The 23,738-nt window shown below is 39.5% G+C and overlaps 1 pseudogene; it reads left to right on the forward strand.

The window, feature by feature from the left end:
- The first annotated feature begins 8,541 nt into the window (after window positions 1–8,541).
- On the forward strand, window positions 8,542–22,843 carry LOC112319454 (14-3-3 protein theta pseudogene; annotated as a pseudogene).
- The last annotated feature ends 895 nt before the right edge of the window (window positions 22,844–23,738 follow it).

The raw sequence follows: 23,738 nt of genomic DNA on the forward strand, positions 1-23,738 counted from the left end.
AGAGGGGGGTGTGCAGGGTGGAGGGTAATAAAGGGGGTAAATGGGACAACTGTAATAGCGAAATCAATAAAAGATATTATTTTAAAAATTAACCTAGTAAATTTTTAAGAGCTTATTGACTTTATTTAGCAATTCATGAATTTGGCAGCTTTCTAATGGATAGAAATGGGCTCCAAGGAGCTATACAAAATGAGGGATTTTATAGGCAGAAGGAGTGGAAACAAGGGAGTCATACTAGGTAAAAAGGCTATTTGGTTATTTATTACAAGGTCACTTTCCTTTAGGGTACAGCTGAGGTCCATAAGCCTAACTAGTGCTGATCAGGCAATTCCTGATTGACTGGTTTAAGATTCCATTTCTGAGAGCCTAAACTTAGTTAAGTCTTAGTTTGTTGATGTGGTGCTTAGCATAAGAGATTCCACTGTGGGCCTGTTCTGTTTTTAACAAGTTCGTAAACTTACATGACTAAACCAGACCCTTGGAGATAGAGCCTCCTCACAGGAACCTCCTGCTCAACAGGGGCTGGGGGAGACTGAGCAAGGTCCAGTCAGGGTCCTAGGGGCTAATGTGAGGTACTAATGGATTTTATTGCTCCGTTGCCCACCTATTAACTCTGGGACATCAAAGAAGTTACTTCATTTTTCTCTTCCTCTAGTATTCTCGGCTTTAAAATGGGGTTCCTAATATTTCATAACTGTGAAAATGAAGTGAGAAATTTGGAACTAGCAAACAACCCATTTTTCGCTCCTGGGCCTAAATATCAGGTCAGGATACCATCAGATACGGCAGGATCTGTGCAGTCATGAAGCATCACTGCCCTTTCCCTTAATCACCTGACTGACTCCACATGTCAGACTGCTTCTGCTCCCTTCACACCCCTTCCTCTTCCCAGCCATGCCCTGTACCTCTCTGCTCTCCCTCCCACCATGAGGGCAGAGCTGTGCCTGGGGTATGGCAGAGCAGGCACTGGAGAAAATCTTTACACACAGTCATCAGGCCACCCTTGGGAGCCCTGCACCCCCAACCTCTCCCCAGCAGCCTCTGCCCCTCTTCCCAGAAGATACTTGCTGAGGGCTTCAGTCAGGGAGAAGGGGCTTCTCCCTCCCAGGAGTGCACACCTACTGGTCCTATCATTTCTCCTGCAAGCAGTTTAACAAGTCTTTCCCCAGAAGAATTATTCTAATAGCACATAGATACACACAGTACCTGTTTTAAATCTCCTGTTAATTCACCTTTGTTTCTGGAACTCCCTAAGGCATAAATTTGAGTCCATATCCTGTTTGGTTAGTGCTATCAACTGAATGTTTGGGAGGATTTGGTCATGAGGATGGAGCCCTCATGAATGGGATTTTCATCCCCTTATAAAAAAAAGGCTCACTGAGGTCCCTCAACTATTCCACCAAGTGAAGAGGCAGCAAAAACATGAATCAGGAAGCAGGCCCTCAGCAGACACCAAATCTGAATTTCCCAGCCTCAAGAACTATGAGAAATATGTTTCTGTTGCTCATAAGTCCCCCAGTCTATGGTAGTTTGTTGTAGCAGCTTGAATAAACTAAAACACTTAGCTCCTTCCTCACCAGGACAGTGGAAGTGATGCTGGCTGGCCTGTGGAACGTGTTTCTGGACATGGTCACAACAGCATGTTCTTGGGGAAGAGGGCAGAGCATGAAAGGACACACCAGAACAAAGGTGCATAGGCTCACTTTTGTGTACTAACATTTTACACAGGCTCACTTTGAGGAGAATGACCTTATGGGATAGATGAATATGGCCTGGGATGGCTACACTCATAGGCTAAGTGTGGGACTTCTCTACTCTCCACAACAGTGTCTGGAGGTCTATTGTCCCAGGCAGTACCCTTCTGGACCAGCGCTACCTCTGTGACCAGCTTTGTGACAGTTGCCCTCCTCACTCCTTGAAACAGTTACAACTTCTACCAGTTATTTCCTGTGTTAGGAAGGAGCCAAGAATCTTCTTAAGATGCCCATTTTCTTTTCTTGAAATAATATTATAACAATAATATTCACAGATCCATACAATTCTACTGACTCTAGATACCTGGGAAGAGGAGCCCTCATTTTGTCTTCAAGAACTATCTTCAAAAAGGAGTGTAGTTACTTTGCAAGTCTAGCTTAAATAAAAGGATAGTCTAATAAAACCAATAGTAGCCTCCTGTGCATACACTAATCCATTTGGATCTCACATCTTTTATGGGTACTCATTGTTTCCTCCACAGAAGACATTATTTTATAGAATTTGCACAATTTACCTCTTCACTCACTTGTGTCTCTACTCAACAGTCATCTTATCAGAATGCTTTCCTTTCCTACCTCTCTAAAATAACTCTCCTCTTCCCACAATTCCCAAGATTCTTTTCTCTTATCCTCACCTGACCTATTGCACTTCAGTGATTTATTTATTATTTCTCCAATTAGCATTTTGTCTCCAAGATGTAAGCTTCACCTGTGTGGTCACATCCTACAACAGCACCTAGACCAGCGTGGTCACATGGGGTATGCTCAATGAATAGTTATTGGGTGAATGGATCCCCATATTACAAATGAGAAAACTGAGGCACAGGGATGTCACCTAACTTGCAAAGGGCCATGCAACAGAACTAGGATGTGAATGTTGATAGGCGTCCAGAGCCCACACTCTTAACCATGTATTGGTATCAGTCCTCATGGGCTCTTGGCTTGTGGTAACAGTCACTGAGTATGGATATGATTGGATTTGTGTGTCAGCTGAAGTATTTTCATGCTCTACTTCATATCCTCTCAGCCCCCATTCCCCTCCAGAGAAGCCTCAGGAAGCTGTGATGAGTGTCTCATGTGTGCTGACCACTCCTGTATCCATGCTTGTGTGTCTTTGCTTCTCTACCTAAAGGTTCTTTCATGCACAGTGGAACCCCTGGGTGCATGTGCAAACCTGGATTTTATACCTCAAAGGACAACCTTCAGTTGATGAGAAATAGGAGTACTTGGATACAAAAGTTGGGCCAGTCTGCCCAACTTTTGGGGACAATTCTGAGGTGCCTTCTACACAGACCTCAGCAGCCCCCAGCAGGATTGAGCACCACCTGCCCAAAGCAGTAATAGTTTTATCCATACCACCTTCCCTTTCTTACCTTCCCCATCCTTCCCTTAAGCTCCCTGAAATCCCCTCCCCATAAGCCATCTGCACATATACATCCTGCCATCTGCTTTTGGGGGATTTTCAAATGAAGGCATTTATCCATATAAAACAAAATCTGGTTATATTAGAATTATTAATGTCAATTCCATAGATGGTTTGCATTAAAATAACCAATTACAATCATGAGCAACTTAACAATGGTGATACATTCTGAGAAATGTACCATGAGGAATTTCATCATTTTGCAAACATCCTATAGTACAGTAACACACACCTGGATGAAACAGCATACTAGACACCTAGGCTGTATGGGATAGGCTATCACTCCTAGACTGAAAGCCTCTATAACATGTTACTGTACAAAACAACATGAGATTAAATCAAGCACAAGAGAAATGATGTAATTAAGAAACCCATCAAACACAAGATATATGATGCTTCTGCTGGTATAGCATGGCATACTACTTTATAGCAAATTTTATTTTTTGTAAGTAGAAAGAATACACTCTAAAATAATGATAAAAAGTATATTGTAGTAAATACATAAACTAGTAGTCATATATTATTATTATTGGGTATTATATGCTGTACATAATTATATATGCTATCCTTTTTATATGACTGGCAGCACAGTAGGTTTGTTTACACCAGTATTACCACAAATATGCAATGCACTGTGCTCCAAAATTACAACAACCGGGTTATCACTAGGTAATAGGAATTTTTCATCTGCATTGTAGTGTTATAGAACCACCATCATGTATATGGTCCATCATTGACTGAACTATTGTTATGTCGTGTATGACTTATTATAAATTCTGATATATACGGGATGTTTCAAGTTCCCATTTCCATGGCTTTCCATTACATTTAGTATCAGTGAGCTAGAATTTTTCTTTTTTCTTTTTGTTTTTTAGACATGATCTGATTTAATAGTGTTTGATTGAGATTGTGCCTCATGCCCCTTTGGGAACCTATTGAAAACTAACCCTGAAAACCTCACACACATACAATATTGTCTGCAATTTTGGGGTGTTCTCAGAAAAACCATATTAAACCCACAGATGTACCTTTGTTCAAGTTCCCTAAGTTCCAGCTGCTTATGTCACAGGTGAATAAGCTGAGGCCAGATTGGAGAGGAAACCTGTGCACACTGCTCAGTGGGTAAGTTGCATGAAGAAGTTGCACCACTCTCAATCTAGGCATCCTTCCACCACTCCACACCACAACCTGTATCCTTATCTGTATGATCTTAAAATACTGCTAGGAACATATATAAAGGACACATGGACAAAGCCAAAGGGGGGTAGGACCAAGGGTGGGAAGTGGGGATGGGTGGGGTGGTGGGGAGTGGTGGGTGGAAAATGGAGACAACTGTACTTGAACAACAATAACAAAATGTGAAAAAAATAAAATACAATCAACTATAAAAACATAAGACATTACCATCATCAATATAAGTTTAATATATTTTATTGGTTACAAGAGAAAAACTGTGTTCCATCTCAGCTCTCCTATTCAACGTTCATTTGCAGCTCCTAAGCAGGATTTTGTGTCTTAGCAATTTTATCTGAAGGACTCCATTATCTTATTATTAAAGTTACACCCACATTAACTCACCCTCCTCTGCCAATTAATCTGACAGGGCCTGTTCTTTATCAAGCTTTGCTCAATTATCCAGCTCTCAGCTTTATTCAAATATATTTTCACGGTGTTTTTCTTTCCACCTTCTATCTACTCTCCACATTTTCTGCTCTTTTGGGGCTATCCTTTTTATTTCAAAATAAGTTAGTCTGTTATTTTTAAAGCAACCTCCTGGCATCTGTCCAGTTTCCAGATATTTTTCTTTTGCAGTGGTAAAGGCTTGGGTTCAGATATCAAAAAGCCTCACTTTAAAAAAAATTGCCCCCCTTTATCCCCTCCCTCTGATTATATGGATCAGGGGAGGCAGGTAGGGATGGCTGGGGAAGGCGGGAATGGTGGGGGTAAAATGCAGACAACTGTATTTGAACAAGAATAAAATAAAATAAAATAATTAATCCCTACCTGAGAATATTTATATTTAAATGAATTTACTCTCTAAGCATTCAAATTAGGCCTTGTATTCCATTAATTTATTTTCTAAAGTGAAGAAGTTTTTTTAAAGCAAATCACTAATTGTATCATTTGTTTAATGATGTCCTTGTTATTTGTGTTTATTTTTCTTGGGTGGTCCTCTTTTCCTACTGTGTGTGAAGATTGATTTTTTTTTGAGGGGCAGTACATGGCATATGATGATTAAACATTTCACAGAACAACCTGATGAAGATGTGGGGATCGTTACACTGTAGTGTTGATTAATAACTGAATTCATTTCCATAGGAAAGTTGGGGCAAGGGCAAGCAGTGTTTTCCAAAAGTGAGGTGGGAAGAAGATAGAGCAGAAGGCTAGGAATGGAGATGATCTTTCCGTGGATAGGAACATTTGATGGTGAGCTTCTTATCTGGCATAAAGTCATTGACTCCTGCCTTTCCCAGGGATGCAGTGACTGTGTAATTCTGGTCCACAGAGGTAGATTATAGTGTCATTACATTTTAGAGTTGCAGTCCTTAATTCTTGTAGCCATTTAGGAGTCATCTGCAAGGTGACCATTGACATTTAATATGTCACAGCAATGTCATGGCGGACCAGTGATACCAAGGAAAGTGGTGGGGGTATTGGCCAATAATCAGAGAAGGAAAGAGTACCCCATCCTCCAAAACCAGAGGAAATAAGGCAAGGGTGGGTGGACTATGAATCGGATTTAAAGTACCTGATTTGGAAGTTGATGGAGTTAATATCTGACTGCCTCAACTCCTTAATTAATTCAGATTCAGGGTTTAACACTGAGAATGGATTGAACATGGTTGATTAGAGGACTAGGAGCAAAAAGATAAATATTTAGAAATAAAGAATGGATATAATAAGAAAAGATGAACCAGTGGGCAGATAGCTTTAGACAACCCACTGAATTTGGGGATGATTTTATGGTTCTAATCTGCACAGTTGTGGAATTTTCTCCAAAATTAGTGGCTCTACTAACTAACTCAAGATATAGATTTTCATGGAATAGAAGAAAAGATGTACTAGGAAATCAAAAGTGTTTATGACTTATCTATTTAAATGATCAACCTTGTGATGCAATTTAGGTAACATAGGAAGAGTCCAAAGACATTTTCAGGAAGGGAAATCCAAAATAAAAAGTGACCAGAGACCTCAATGAGAGCACAAAACATACAAAAAGTTGAGGAGAAAAAGTTGAGAGATGGTTTGTTAAAGGGTGGTACATTGGGTTCATAATTTCAGAAGTAGAATCATCTTGAGTGAGAACGTGTTATGTTTCTATTTATGTAACTCGGAGTAAATATTTGGTTGGCTAAAAAATACATTTAGTCTTTTCCATAAAATAAGGGACACATTTTTCATTTTCACCAATAACTTTATTGATTTGGATTATTTTGAGTATATCAGCTCTCTCCTGCTACTGGCTTCTAGTGGGCAGAGGTCAGGGGTGCTGCTAAACATCTTCCAATGAATAAGATAGCCCCATAACAAATAATTATTTGGCCAATATGTGAGTAGTACCAAGAAACTTTGCAGACTGCTTTTGACATATTTGATCAGTCACAACACCTTCTCCATACACTGCACAAATTTTTTTTTGGCGTTTCAGTTGTGCGTTTACCTTTCTTGAAATAATAAAGCATAATACACCAAAAATGTTGTGTATTTTCTTTCATCTTCAATATTAAAATGGTTGCACAAAAATTCACCAATTTTGATGTTTCTTTTATGCATAATGATATGACAGCTGTCACAATACAATCTAACAAAATTGTTTCAAATGAAGTTAAAGACAACTAAGCACCACTAGAGCCATTTTATGGAAAAAAATCTAAACAAACTTTTTGGCCAGCCCAATATATTTGGCTCTTTCCTTCAGAGGATGGTATTCCAAATTGGTTTATAGGGTTGATTTTTTAGGGGTTTTTTATTATTCTGAAAATTGTCTTCCTAAATTGTCTAATATCTATTTGGAAAAGTACTAGCAATCCAAGTGTTAGAAATTCCATGTGCAGAAAATAATAATGATAAGAAGTAGAAGGAGCAAGAAGAGGAGGAGGAGAAGAAAAAGAGTCTGGGTGAAAATATTTCTCTCCCTGAATAGAATTTTGAAATGGTCACATCCTGCTGAACAAGGAAAAGATGGAAACATATAATGGACCCTATATTGCCTCACACCCAGGCTACCACAACAGCAATAAAATGAAAACAAAGCAACCTGGATTCTCTGGTTTATATTCATCAGGAACAAAAACAAAAACCAAAAGCCTGGGAACTCAGTCCTTCCCCGGTACCCATCTTCCCATCTGTAAAGGGTATTGAGTGCATGCTGACAAAAGGGCCAGGCCTGGCTGTCTCCTGGCCCTTTTTATGTGCTGACAAGAAGACTGGAGTTGACTCCCAGATTGCTCTAAAGGTCATAATCTTGCTCAACGTCACCATGGGAATATAACTGTTGTGAGCCTTGTTCTGTTTCTCATCCACATGGGGAAGACTCACCATGTGGTGTCAGACTTTACCATATATATCTCACTTGATTTGACTCTCTTTTCCTCCATTTCTCCAGAATTTACCCAGGTTTTCTGGCCCCTATCATTAGACATTCTAAGTTAACCTACAGTCAACTGTTGAAGAAAAACTTGCTCCTCTTTTCAAACTCCAGCCAGCTTCCAAAACCAAGCCTGGGCTCCTGGATGTGATGTTTTTCCCCTGAGAATAAATTCATTCCACACACAGGTACAGTCCTCAGTGGCCTTAGTTCTTAAACCTAGCCATCAACCCCAAGGTTTCCAGTTATCCTGATATACAACTCTATTTCAGAGCAAAATTATAAACTAGATATATTGCTATGAAGCTTATTGAAAATCAAAGTTCAGGAGATTGCAAGATAGCTTCAGAGTAGGTGGAAGCTACCCCAAATCAGATTTAGAGTTAAATTATAGAAAGTTAACTTGAATAACTAACTGAAGTCTAGATAAACTAAAATTTAATAACCAAGGATTTACAGAAGAATCCACATAGATACTAGTAAGAGTAGTGAAGACATGGAAAGAGCTATCCTTGTATTCAGGTGTGGCAGCAGCTGAGAAGCCAGAAAGATATTGCACTGCAAAACTCCCTCTACATGAAATGTGGGGTATCAAATTCATACAGGAATCCCCAACACAGAGCAACAGAGACAGGAAAAGAAGCCCACATAGCATCTCTTGGTGAAAATCAGTGGGAATCCTGTCACCTGAGAGATCCAGATGCCACTTTACCAGGGACAAGGACTCCTATTGCTACAGCACCAGCCTGGGGAGTGCACTGTCTGATATCTGACTGATGGCAAGGCCATGCTGCCATACTCCATTCCTGTGGAGGATTCTGCTGGCCACTGTTAGCAGTGACTTTAAGGAGCCCTCTTTTTCTGGAGAGACTTTAAGGTGAGACTCAGACAATGACTAAACCGTATACCTTGGAAAAGAGGGCCGGTCTCCCACATCACAAATGCACAGCTAGCACCTCTCACCCAACCTGTTGAATGACTTGGCTAGCCCTGTCTTCCTGAGTTTGGTGGTACAGGGGGATCATAGGGCCATACAGAGCTGGGACATTCAGTCTGTGTTTTCCAGGGAAGCTTTTGTCCAGGAACCAGATGAGCAAGTGATAAAGTCAGTGGCTACATTGTGGAGGCAGGGGATCTAATTTCCCCTTCATGTTTAGCCCATGTTACCCTGGGAATGTGAAGAGATGCCCACCCCATTCCTATAGGCAGGGGACACCACCTCCAATGGGAGACTGCTTTGCTCAGCCCTGCTAGGAACAGTTTCACAAGGGGAAGGGAGAGCAGCTCAGAGCTGGGACATTCAAAGTGTGAGACAATCAGAGGCTACTGTCTGGGACCAGGAAAAAAATTTTAGCTCCCTCCTGAGGGCCAGCATCACCTTACTAGAAGACTATTTTGATATATTCCCCTGAGCTGAATTTGCTCTTGCAGAGAAGATGATGGGATGCACCCATCCTGAACTTGCAGTGAGCCCTTCAAGGAGGAACTAGGTTTGAAGACTGTGGCAGAGAGTGAGTAGTTAGGTTTTTAAGCAGTACAACTTGCCTCTTATTAAGTACCTGACTTTGTGACACCCAAGTAGATGACTCACTGGGAAATATATCTCAGGGAGCCTCAGTCCTCTTATAAATCTGTCTCTAGCTCTAAGATGAGGGAAACCAATCCTTATACACAGATTTGACCCTCTCATGCACACACAGTCCTAGTAGAAGCACACACACACACAAAGTGAACAGTGTGGTCACTTAAGACAGGTAGCCCAAGGCTGATTACACACAATGTCTGACATGGACCTGCACCTGAACCCCACCCAATTGGCCTAGAACCAACAAGACCAGTGGTGGTTTTGAGACTATGCCAGAACTCAACCCAAGTAACCACACAAGTGAAGATGTATTATGTTCATCAAATTGTGCATATTGTACCATCCTTGAATCCCTGGGATGAATCCCACTTGGTCATGGTGGATGATCTTTTTAATATATTGCTGGATGCAGATTGCTAATGTTTGGATGAGAATTTTAGCATCTATGTTCATCAGTGATATTGGCCTGAACTTTTCTTTCTTTGTTATGTCTTTATTTGGTTTTGGGATTAGGATGATGCTGGCTTCATAAAAAGAGTTTGGGAGTTTTCCATCAGTTTGGATTTTTTTGAATAGTCTGTGAAGGATAGGGGTTAGCTCTTCCTTAAATGCTGTGTAGAATTCTCCTGTGAAACCATCTGGTCCAGGGCTTTTGTGTGTTGGGAGTTTTTTGATGACTGCTTCAATTTCATCTGCTGTTATTGGTCTGTTCAGGTTTTCTGCTTCTTCTTCATTCGGTTTTGGATGATTATATTTTTCTGGAAATGTGTCCATTTCACCTAGGTTTTCAAATTTCTTAGCATACAGTTCTTCGTAGTAATTTCTTACAATCCTTTGTATTTCTGCGGTATCAGTTGTAATCTCTCCTCTTTCATTTTTAATTGTGTTTAGTTGGATCCTCTCTCTTTTCTTCTTGATGAGCCGACTTAAAGGCTTGTCGATTTTGTTTATCTTTTCAAAGAACCAGCTCCTGGATTCATTGATCCTTAGAATTGTGCTTTTAGTCTCTATGTCACTTAACTCTGCTCTGATCTTGGTTATTTCCTTCCTTCTGCTTGCTCTGGGCTGTCTTTGTTGTTGTTCCTCGAGTTCTTGTAGGTGTAGGGTTAGGTTGTTTGTTTGAAATGTTTCTATCTTTTTAAGGTAGGCCTGTATTGCTATGAACTTCCCTCTCAGGACTGCCTTTGCTGTGTCCCATAGGTTTTGGGTTGTTGTGAGTTCATTTTCATTTGTTTCCAGAAAGTTTTTGATTTCTTCCCTAATCTCATTCTTGACCCATTCATTGTTTAATAGCATGCCATTCAGTCTCCATGATTTTAAGTGTTTTGCTTTTTTTTTTCCTTTGGGGTTGGTTTGTAGTTTCAGTCCCTTGTGGCCAGAGAAAATGCCTGATATGATACCAATTTTCTTGAATTTGTTGAGGCTTGCTTTGTGTCCTATCATGTGGTCTATCTTTGAAAATGTTCCATGTGAATTTTAAAGAATATATATCTTTTTTCTTTGGGATGAAAAGCTCTCTATATATGAGTTAAGTCCATTTCATCTAGGGCATTGTTCAATGCCACAATGTCTTTGTTGATATTTTGTTTGGAAAATCTTTCCATTTTTGACAGTTTAGTGTTAAAATCACCTACTATACTTGTTTTAATCTCAATGTCTTTTTTGAAGTACTCTAAGATTTTCTTTATGTGTATGGGTGCTTCCATGTTGGGCATATATATATTTACAATTTTAATGTGTTCTTGATGGATTCTTCCCTTGAGTATTATGAAGTGACCTTCTGGGTCTATCTTTATGGCCCTTCTTTTGAAGTCTATTTTGTCTGATATGAGTATTGCTACCCTGGCTTTTTTTTTTTTCCTGTCCGCTTGCTTGGAAAATTTCTTTCCAGCCTTTCAGTTTCAGCCCATGTTGGTCTTTTGTCCTGAGGTGGGTCTCCTGTAGGCAGCATATGTGTGTGTCGTTATTTCTTATCTGTTCAGCTATTCCAAGCCTTTTGATTGGGGCATTTAATACATTTATGTGTAAAGTTGGTATTATTAGGTATTTATTTATTGCCCTTTTTTTTTGTACCTGTGTTTCTCTCTCTGTCACTGTTTTTCTTCCTGTTCTTAAAGCAGACCTTTTAACCTCTCTTGCAGAGCTGGTTTGGAGGACATGTATTCTTTGAGGTTTATTTTGTCCAGAAAGCTCCTTATTTGGCCTTCCAATTTAATTGGGGACTTACTGTATAGAGTAGTATTGGTTGCAGGCCCTAGATTATCAATACTTGGAATATTTCTTGCCATCCCCTTCCTGCTTGGAGCATATCCATTGAGACGTCAGCTGCTAGTCTTATAGGGTTTCCCTTGTATGTTACTTCCTGTTTTTTTTTCTTGATGCCTTTAAGATTCTCTCTTTGGCTTGGAATTTTGCTATTTAAATCATGATGTGTCTTGAAGTAGGCCTCTTTGGGTTCTTCTTCATTGGGACTCTGTGTGTTCCTGTATTTGTGTGACTTTTTCTCTGATCAAATTAGTGAAGTTTTCCATCATGACTTTTTAAAACAGGTTTTCTAACCCTTGCTCTTCTTCTTTTCCTTCTGGTATCCCTATTATACAGATATTATTATGTTTCATGTTGTCCTGCATTTCCCTTAACCCCTCTTCATTCTTTCTCAGCCTCTTTAACTATTCTTTCTCTTTCTGCGTTTTTTTTTCTACTTTTCTTGCTCTTTCTGGGGTTTTTTTTCGACCTTGTCTTATTGGCTTGCTGATGTGATCCTCTGCTTCATCTAGCCTGCTTTTGATTCCTTCTACTGTGTTCTTCATTTCAGAAATTGTATTCTTCATTTCTTGTTGACCTTTGTTGATAGTTTTTATTTCCTTTTTCATGGTGATATAGTTTGCAGTGTGTTCATTGTAGTTTCCCTGTAGTTTTTGGTAGTTTTCTGTTGCTCATTGAGCTTCTTGTTAACCATTGCTTTGAACTCAATATCTTAGAGTTAACGTGTCTCTTTTCCATTTAGCATTGTTTCTGAGTCTTCCTCCTTTGCTTTCATTTGGGGATTGTTTCTTTGTCTTCCCATTGTTTGTGAGACTCTTCTTGTTAGCCTCTCCCTCTTAAATTGATCTTTTCTGACTCCCTGGGTTTATGGTGTGATCTTCTATGGTAGAATACCTGTGAGATTCAGTGGTGCAGTGTCCTTGATCTCCTGAGCTTGCTGGTTTGGGTTGTTGTTTGTGTTGACTCTCTGGATGTCTTTAGGCTTCGATTTTTGTTGGGTCTTTCTTTGGTAGGTTCTTCTCATCAGCTGGTTAACTTAGGTTCCCTCTGTCCACCACGTCTAGTATTCTGTTGTCCAGGTGTGGACAGGTTGTGTTGAAGCTGGTTCTTCTCTCTCACTCTTGTTCTGTTGTTTTTTCTGGGTAATTTCTCCACCTTTTAGTTGTATTTCCAGATTGGTCCTGCATTGAAGTTAGTGTGGCTTGCACTCCTTCCTTCACCTTCCATTGTCATCTCTTGGTTGTTCCTTTTTTGGTGGGTACCTCTTCCAGCAGGTATCCTGGTGCTCACAGCTCCCATCTGCTCTTTTTTGTGATTATTTGGAGGGAGAGTGCCAAATGGTTTAAAACAGTGGGAATGTATTCTATGGTATTTAAAGTTCCAACCTGTAGAGAAAAGATAGGAAATCCTTTGGATATATATAGTGTTAACCATGTTAACATTAGAAAAGTGTGGCACAGGAAGAGAGAAAAGTGAAACCAATCCCTTTACCCACCCCCTCCCATTTCACAGACAGGAAGACCAGCAGAACTGACCTGACCAGTTTAAAGCCAGCAGAAGACTTTTTTTTTAATTCCTTCTTCCTTTCTGTCCTTCTTTCTTTTTTTTATCCCTTCTTCCTTCCTTTCCTTTAATACAACTAGCTACTTTTTAGAAAGGGTGGAAAAAATATAAGACACTTGGAGGGGGAGGGATTGTGAGTTAGATCTAGAAAGCAATGAGCTTGTGGGAGGTCAGATTATGAGGTAAAGTGAGAGTAAGGATAGAAAATAGGTGTAATGTGTGTGAGAATACAGTTAACCAAAACAGTAATAAAGTTCCAGAAACAGTGAAGTGATTTAAGATCTGGGATGGGTGCTGTGCAGTATTTATAATTGTATAGAACAGCAATTATTTACAATAGTAATGGAGCAACTATCATATGACAGAATCTATGTGATCTGAATAACAAGAATAGGAAGTACAGGACCTAGAGCAGTGTGGTATTGGAACACAAGTGAAGTAAAAGGTAGAAAATTAAAAATACAACTTCCGGGAAAGATGGCAGTGAGATAGGTGGGAGCAGAGTCCACTTCCCCTCAGCACCAGTGAAACGCCTAGCTGATCTGAGGAACAGAGAGAACAGTCAATGGTATTCCAGCATATATGAGGATCGGAGACCAAAAACTGTAGAGGACATTGAAAAATCAGATGGTATGAAGAGTGCTTAAGGACAATAAGGTCCCTGGGACCAGCATAGGGACCAGGGTGGGTGAAGCCCCCTGCCAGGGCAGAAGGGTCTGATCCAATATTCTTGGGAGAGAGCCAGGCTGGGCTGTGTGAGAGGCCAGGTACTTGTTTGGACCAGGGGGCTTGAATAGGAAGAATTTCTCAAAAAGAAAAAGAAAATAGAGGCACTCAGCAGCTATTTAGAGAAGTCTCTGCAGCACCCACAGCCTCTTGCACCCCCAGTCCCTCAGCCCCTGGACTGTGAACACCAGATAAGCAGCCCCAGCATGCACCAAAAGCCCAGGTAGGTGTGCACCCAGATCAGCGGCCAAGCTGCCCAGGCACACATACCCAAAGCTCCCAGTTGGAGCGCACCCCAATCAGCAGCCTCGGTGCCCACACCTGAAGCCCTGGGTGGTTGCGCACCCCGATCAATGGCCTGGCTGTCTCCCACCTAGCCCATGCGCACAGAGCCCTGCAGGGCCTACTAGCTCTCTAGGAGGAAGACAGAATGCCCAGCAGAGGGAAGCTCTGGGGCTAAGGAAGACTGCAGTCCCCGAAAAGATTTGACTCAGTAGGGGGCTGAACTACCCTGAAAGAGAACTGAGACACCTAGCATCTAGGACAGCAAAGAGCAAGAAGGGGGAGTGTCAGTAGCCCCTACTTGGTGCATCTCAAGGACAGCACAACTGGTGGACTAAAGGCCTACTGGGGGGCAGAAGGACCCTGAGGAACTGGACTGGAGGCTGGACAACAGCGAAGAGTGTGGCTCAGGAAGGGAGTAAAGTGAAACCAATCCCTCCACCCACCCTCTCCCATTTAACAGACATGAAGACCAGCTGACCTGACCTGACCCATTTAAAGCCAGCAGAAGAGGTTTTTTTTAATTCCTTCTTCCTTCCTTCCTTTCCTTTTCTATTCCTTTTTCCTTCCTTCCCTTTTTATTTTTTTTTCTTTTTTTCTCCTTTTCCCACAGGTGAGACAATAAAACCTGGAGCTCTGAAAAGACCTGTGTTAGACCCAAACAGGGGTCATCCTAATAACCAAGACAGTGAGACAAATTTCTCTTTGCTACTCCAGAGAACTTGCAAGGTGGGAGCGGTGAACACCAGTACACCTGCTGGAAGAGGAAACCCTCCAACAAAGGAACCACAAAGAGATAACAATGGAAGAAGGTGAAGAAGGGAGTGGAAGCCACACTAACCTCAATCCAGAACTGATCTGGAAATACAACTAAATAGTGGAGAAATTACTCAGAACAAACAACTGAACAAGAGCGAGAGAAGCCTCAAAACCTTGTACACACAGAAGAATCAGCTTCAACACAACCTGTCCACATCTGCACAACAGAATACAAGATGTGGTGCAAGGAGTGACCCACAATTAACCAGCTCAAGGGAAGCACCCATCAAAGAAAGACCCAACAACAATCAAAATCCAAAGACATACAGAGAGCCAACACAAACAACAGCCCAAACCAGCAAGCTCAGGAGATTAAAGAGATGGCACCACTGAATCCCACTGGCATTCTACCATAGAAGTTCACACCAGAAACCCAGGGAGTTAGAAAAGATCAATTTAAGAAGCAGAGGCTAGCAAGAAGAGTCTCACAAACAATGGGAAGACAAAGAAACAACCCCCAAATGAAAGGAAAGGAAGAAGCCTCAGAAAGAATGCTAAATGAGAAACAATCAATAAACAACAAGTGTTGGAGAGGATGTGGAGAAAAGGGAACCCTAGTCCACTGTTGGTGGGAATGTCGACTGGTGCAGCCACTGTGGAAAACAAGGTAGAATTTCCTCCAAAAACTAAAAATGGAACTTCCTTTTACCTGGCAATTCCACAGCTAGGATTATATCCCAAGAACACTGAAACACCAATTCAAAAAAACCTATGCACCTCAATGTTCATAGCAGCACGATTTACTATAGCCAAGTGCTGGAAGTCACCTACCTGCCCATTAGTAAATGAATGGATCAAAAAACTATGGTACATTTACATAATGGAGTTTTACACAACAGAAAGAAAGAAGGAGTTCCTACCCTTTGTGACAGTATGGATGGAAATGGAGAGCATTATGCTAAGTGAAATAAGCCAGGTGGTGAAAGGCAGATACCATATGATCTCACCTGTAACAAGAACCTACTGAACAAAATGAACAAGAAAGCAAAATATAACGAAAGACATTGAAGTTAAGAGCAGATTGACAGTGATCAGAGGGGAGAGCAGAGGATAAAGGGGGAAAGTGGTGAGGGGCTTGCAGGAGCAATTATAAAGTACACTTGGATGGTAACAACGGTAGTAGAAACAGGGGAGGGAGGTGTGGAGGGCTGGGGTGATGGGGAGGCATGGGGGAAAAGGCAGAAAGCTGTACTGAACAACAATAAAAATATTTTAATATATTGATATTTAAAAATAAATAAATAAATAAACAAGATGTTCACAACCTGGGGGCATTTTCCTACCAAAAAGACAACATATGGCCAAATTACATGGTAACGATTTTATCCAAAGGGCCATTGTGGAGCAGTGGACACAGCACTATGTCTATCCTGGACCAAGGATGAGTCCTAGTATGTTGATGAGCACATCCCCAAATATTGTGCAGTATGCCACTATAATACAGACTTCATTGTCCAAGTGGCAGATAAACAAATATTCTCAACATACACTTGAGAAATAGAAATGCATGATTCCATTTCCCAAAAGAGGAAATAAACTCCCAGGGGTCTGGAAGACCTCAATGAGTGCACAATACCTGTGTTTCTGAGAGGACTGGTGCTGCTCTCAATTAGGGATGGCTGTGGCTGATCAGATGTGATTAGCCTGAGAAACCCAGTGTGGAATACAAGGGAAATGCCTCCTCTTCTCAAAGGTGGCAGAATTGTAGGAATTGACCTTAGAGATTTCTGACTTCAATTCACTGATGATGACATTTATTCTCAAGAGTTCCAGTGGGCTTTATGTTTGTGTTTTGTGTTTTTTTGAAAGACAATGTGTTTTGGGGGATAGCTATTTTACCTCAGGTTTTGGTGTTTGGACTCCGGAACAAAAACCAAAGAAACATGTCGAGAAGTTTTTATTTATTTATTGTGTATTGAATTTATAGAGGTGATGTGATGTAATAAATTAATAAAGGTTTCAAGTGTACAATTTTATTAGACAAAAATCAATCAATCAATCAATAAAAAGGATGAATTTCTAAATTTTTTTCAAGCTACACAAAGCAAGAAAACAATGAAGCAAAACATAGAACAGGAAACAAAAGTAAATGTCAGAAAAACTCCAATATGCCAAAAATTTTATTAAATGTAAATCATCTAATTACTACACTGGTAAAAATATTGACAGTGGCAAAGTGAATTAAAAATAAACTGAAAACATTACACAACTACTATATGCTCTTTAGGAAAACCTCTCTTCAAATATATGACCAGTCCTGGCTGGTGTATCTCAGTGGATTGAGCATGAGCCTGCATACCAAAGGGTCACTGGTTCGTTTCCCAGTCAGGGCACACAATTGGGTTGCAGGCCAGGTCCCCAGTAAGGGGCACGTAAGAAGCAACCACACATTGATGTTTCTCTCCCTCTCTTTTCTCTCCCTTCTCCTCTCTATAAAAGTAAATGAATAAAATCTTTTTTCTTTTTTTTAATTACTTTATTGTTGTTCAATTACAGTTGTCTGCATTTCCCCCCACAACTCCTCCCCACCCCAGCCAATCCCACCTCTCTCCCTTGCTTCCACCCTCCCCCCTGCTTTTCTCCATGTGTCCTTTATAGTAGTTACTGAAAACCCTTTCCCCCACTGTCCCTTCCCCCCTCGCCTCTGGCTACTGATATAAACAAAATCTTTTCAAAAATATATGTTCATATGCACACACATGCCCAAATAAGCTGAAAGTAAAAGGATGGAAAATAATATAACATGTAAGCAATAATCAAAGAAAAATGAAAACAGGAGTAATTATATTAATAACAGATAAAGTTGGCATCAAAGCAAAAAAAATTACCAGAGAAAGGGACATTGTTTAATAATAAAATAGTCAAATTACCAAGAAGACATAACAATTGTAAGTGTGATGCACCAAACAATGAAACTAAAAAGTATGTGAAGCAACAAATGATATAACTGAAAGGAGAAATAGAAATATCCACAATTATAGTTGGAGACTTCAAAACCTCTCTCTCAGGATTTGATAGAACAATTAGACAAAATTTCAGCAAGAGTATAGAACTCAACATCATCGATCAATATTTTGACATATGCACATTGACATTTATAGAACACCCACATAAAAGTAGCAGAATAAATATTCTTTTCAAGTGCTCAAAGAATATATGTCAAGATTGACTATATTAGTCCATAAAACAAACCTCAACAAATTTGAAAGAAATTAAATGACAAAATGTATGTTCTCTCACCATTGGAGAAACAAGCTAGAAATTAGTATAGAAAGATAACAGCAAAATCTCAAAACATGTGAAAATTAAGCAGCACATTTCTTAGCAACACAAACCACGGATGAAAGAGGAAGTCTAAAAAGAAGTTAAAAAAATATACAGAACTGATTGAAAATGTATATACAACTTATCAAAATATCTAAGACTAAGCTCTAGTTCTCAGAGGAATATTTCTAGCACTAATTGCAAATTTTAGAAAAGGGAGAGTCTCAAATCAATCTAAGTTTCTATCTTAAGAACACAGAAAAAGAAAAGAAAGGTGTGCTGAGACTAATATATATAATATATATTATGTATAATTATATATACTATATATTATAATATTATATAATACATAATATGTTATAATATATATTATATACATTATATATTATACATTATATGTAAATGTATAAATATATATTATATATATTTGTATACATATATGTATATTCCAAATGAAAGAACAGATCAAAGCTCCAGAAAAAATACAACTTAGTGATGAAGAGGTAGCCAACCTACTGAAGAAAGAAATTAAGGAAGACACAAACAAATGGAAGCATGTACCATGCTCATGGATTGGAAGAATTAACAATATCAAAATGGCCATACTACCCAAAGAGATTTATAGATTCAATGCAATCCCTATTAGAGTACCCATGACATATTTCACAGATAGAGAAGAAACATTCCAGAAATTTATATGGAACCATAAACGACCTCGAATAGCTGCAACAATTTTGAGAAAGAAGAACAAAGCAGGAGAGATCACAATACCTGATATCAAACTGTATTCCAAGGCCACTGTAATGAAAACAGTCTGATACTGGCATAAAAACACGCACATAGACCAGTGGAAGAGAAAGGAGAGCCCAGAAATAAACTCAAGTCTTTATGGTCAATTAATATTTGACAAAGGAGGCAGAAGCATAAAATGGAGCAAAAACCGCCTCTTCAACAGATGGTGTTGAGAGATTTGGACAGGTACATGCAAAAAAATGAAACCCCACCACCAACTTACACCATACACAAAAATAAATTCAAGGTGGATAAAAGACTTAAATATAAGTCATAACACCATAAAAGTCCTAGAGGAAAACATTGGCAGGAAAATCTCAGACATTCCATTCAGCAACATCCTCACAGACACGTCCCCTAAAGGAAGGGACTAAAGGAAAGAATAAAAAAATGGGACCTCATCAAATTAAAAAGCTTCTGCATGGCTAAAGAAAACAGCACCAAATTATAAAGAGAACCAACAGTATGGGAAAACATATTTGCCAATGATACCTCAGACAAGGGTCTGATCTCCAAAATATATAAAGAACTCACATGACTCCACTCCAGGAAGACAAACAACCCAATTAAAAAATGGGCAAAGGACTTGAACAGACACTTCTCCAAGGAAGACATACAGAGGGCCCAGAGACATATGAAAAGATGCTCAGCATCACTAACCATCAGAGAGATGCAAATTAAAACCACAATGAGGTACCATCTCACACCAGTCAGAGTGGGCAACATAAACAAATCCACAAACAAATGTTGGAGAGGATGTGGAGAAAAGGGAACCCTAGTGCACTGTTGGTGGGAATGCAGACTGGTGAGGCCACTGTGGAAAACAGTATGGAATTTCATCAGAAAACTAAAAATGGAACTGCCCTTTGACCCAGCAATTCCGCTGCTGGGATTATACCCTAAGAACCCTGAAACACCAATCCAAAAGAACCTGTGCACCCCAATGTTCATAGCAGCACAATTTACAATAGCCAAGTACTGGAAGCAACCTAAGTCCCCATCAGCCAATGAGTGGATCCAAAAACTATGGTATATTTACACAATGGAATTCTATGCAGCAGAGAGAAAGAAGGAGCTTATACCCTTTGCAATAGCATGGATGGAACTGGAGAGCATTATGTTAAGTGAAATAAGCCAGGTGGTGAGGGACAAATACCATATGATCTCACCTTTAACTGGAACATAATAAATAGAAGAAAAAAAAGGAAACAAAATATAACTGGAGACATTGAAGTTAAGAACAATCTAACAATGGTCAGGGGGGAGTGGGGAGGGGACAGTGAGGAGAGGGGATTACAGGAACTACTATCTAGGACACATGGACAAAATCAAGGGGGAGGGTGGAGGGATGGGGAGAAAAGACACACAACTGTAATTGAATAACAATACAAAATTAAAATAAAAAAATAAAAAATAAAAATCTTTAAAAAAAATGAGGTAGTCAACCTATCAGATGCAGAATTCAAAACACTGCTAATCAGGATGCTCACAGAAATGGCTGAGTATGGTCATAAAGTAGAGGGAAAAGTGAAGGCTATGCAAAGTGGAATAAAGGAAAATGTGAAGCAAACCAATAGTGACAGGAAGGCAACCAGGACTCAGATGAACATTTTGGACCAGAAGGAAGAAATAAACATTAAACTGAAACAGAATGAAGAAACAAGTATTCAAAAAAAATGAGGAGATACTTGCTTAGCATCCTCCGAGACAAATTTAAACATTCCAACATCCAAATCATAAGGGTGCCAGGAGAAGAGGAAGAGCAAGAAGTTGAAAACTTTTTTGAAAACATAATGAAGGAGAACTTCCCTAATCTGATAAAGGAAATAGACTTCCAGGAAGTCCAAGAAGCTCAGAGATTCCCCAAAAAGTTGGACCCAAGGAAGCACACACCAAGGCACATTATAATTACATTGCCGAAGGTTAAAGATAAGAAGAGAATCATAAAAGCAGCAAAAGGAAAGGAGACCATTAGCTACAAAAGAGTTCCCATAAGACTATCAGCTGATTTCTCAAAAGAAACCTTACAAGCAAGAATGGGCTGGAAAGAAGTATTCCAAGTCATGAAAATGCAAGGACGTACATCCAAGATTACTCAATCCAGCAAAGCTATCATTTAGAAAGGAAGGGCAGATAAAGTGCTTCCCAGACAAGGTCAAGTTAAAGGAGTTCATCTTCACCAAGCCCTTATTATATGAAATGTTAAAGGGACTTAACAAAGAAAAAGATGATAAAAAAACTATGAACAGTAATATATGACAAACACAACTATCAACAACCAACCCTAAAAACAAAAACAAAGATGGACTAAGCAAACAACTAGAACAGGAACAGAATCACATAAATGCAGATTACATGTAGGATTTTCAGCAGGGATGGTGAGGGAGTAAAATGGAAAAAATAAGAAAAAGGAAAAAAAAAAAACCCAAACCCAAAGAAACTAGTAAGACAGAATGAATATGTTTTTTTTTTTAATTTTATTTATTTTCAGAGAGAGGGGAAGGAAGGGAGAAAGAGATGGACAGAAACATCAATGTGTGGTTGCCTCTCATGTGCCCCACCCCCACCTGGAGACCTGGTCTGCAACCCAGGTATGTGCCCTGACTGGGAATCTAACTGGTTACCCTTTAATCACAAGCCAGTGCTCAACTACTGAGCCACAGAAGCCAAGGCAAAAAAGAGAATACAATACCAAAGTTGGAAGAAAATGCAAATACATAAAATAAGAAATACTAATAGCAACATAATCATTAAAAGAGAACATTTTTTAAATTTTTATTGTTATTCAATCACAGTTGTATGACTTTTCTCCCAATCCCTCTACCCCACCCCAGCTGAACCCACCTCCCTCCCCCACCTCCACCCTCCCCCTTGGTTTTGTCCATGTGTCCTTTATAGTAGAAAAGAGAACATTTTTTAAAAAGATCAATAAGACTATTTTATATCATGTAAATAAATCTGAAAACCTATATAAAATAGGTTAATTTCCTAGGAAAAAATATTATTTACCAAGCTAATTACAATATTTATATGAAGTGTACAGAGGCTAACTTCCATAGAAAAAAGTCAAGAACATCTTCAATGAGCTTGTTATCCCCCACCCTGCCCTCAGAGCTTTAGCTAGATGGTTAATAAGGGGCTCTATTAAAATTTAAAGGACAGGTAATGAGGAGCGCAACCTGCTCTCAGTGGCTTGCAAGAACGTGGTCGGGGGCCACCGGTTCACCTGAAGGGTCATCTCAAGCATGGAGCAGAAAACCGACACCTCAGAGAATAAGTTGCAGCTGATTAAGGACTATCAGGAGAAAGTGGAGTCAGAGCTTTGGTCCATGTGCACCACGGTCCTGGAATTGTTGGATACATATTTAATAACCAATGCAACTAATCCAGAGAGAAAGGCCTTCTGTCTGAAAATGAAGGGAGATTACTTCTGGTACCTCGCTGAAGTTGCATGTGGTGATGATCAAAAACAAAGCATACATCATTCCCAAGGAGCTTACCAAGAGGCTCTCAATGTAAGGAAGAAGGAGATGCAGTCCACTCACCCAATTGGTCTGGGGCTGGCTCTGAACTTCTCTGTGTTCTATTGTGAGATCCTGAATAACCCACAGCTTGTCTGCACACTAGCTAAAACAGCTTTTGATGAGGCCACTGCAGAACTCAATACACTCAATGAAGACTCATACAAAGAGAGCACCCTCATCATGCAGCTGCTTAGAGACAACCTCACATTATGGACATCAGGAGAAGAATGTGATGTGGCAGAAGGGATAGAAAACTAACTACATACAGGGTGTCATCCTTCTTCCCTCCAGAAACCTTTGTACACATCTCCATTCCTTATTCCATTTTGATTTCCTAGAGCAAAGAAACCCATTCATGTGTATGGAATGACCTGTCCATAGTCTTTTCACACTAGAGCTTTGGGAAAACTGCATTCCTTGATTTGTGTTTGTCTTGGCCTTCCTGGTATGCAGTTACTGCTGTAGAAAAGTATTAATAGCTTCATTTCACATCAACATAAGTAACTTCCAAACATTTATGTAAGAAGACTAAAACTTTATATGGTATTTAAGTAATCTGAACAAGTTCTGCAAGTGACTGTTTTCTATTACTGTGAAGATTTGAAAATGTAGTTAATTATAATGTAAGGAGTGTTTTACATAACTTTTTAATTTCTACATTCCCTCCCTTGCTCTTCTTTGGGAGCTTCCTTTCAGTAAGCAATTTCTCCATGTCCATGTATTCTTTGTAGGTAGGATTCCAGAAGTTTTAGATTGAATGAAAAATCATTTGGCATTTCTGGATTGGGGGTCACAAATTGAAATGCCTCCAGTGTCAGATATGGTAGAGGGCTTGTGTGTCTGTGGCAACAGGGGGTTTCCTTCTTTACTGTTCATTTTCTGCTGTTTCAGTTGACAATTTGCCTTCCTAATAAAAAATTCACTACTACTTCCAAAAAAATTTCAAGGACAAGATAATTATATGCTATTCCAATTAGTATGAAACATAGATAAAAAAGAGAACATTCCAAATTCTTTTCTTAAGTAAATATAAATTTATACATAACAGGAAAATATAAACAAATATCACTTAGGGATATTAATGTAATAATTCTAAAAATGACATCAGCAAACTTAACAGTACTGAGATGCCAATTCTCACTCATCGCACTAC

The sequence above is a fragment of the Desmodus rotundus genome, chromosome 6 (assembly GCF_022682495.2).
Source record: "Desmodus rotundus isolate HL8 chromosome 6, HLdesRot8A.1, whole genome shotgun sequence".
In the NCBI taxonomy this organism is placed as follows: domain Eukaryota; kingdom Metazoa; phylum Chordata; class Mammalia; order Chiroptera; family Phyllostomidae; genus Desmodus; species Desmodus rotundus.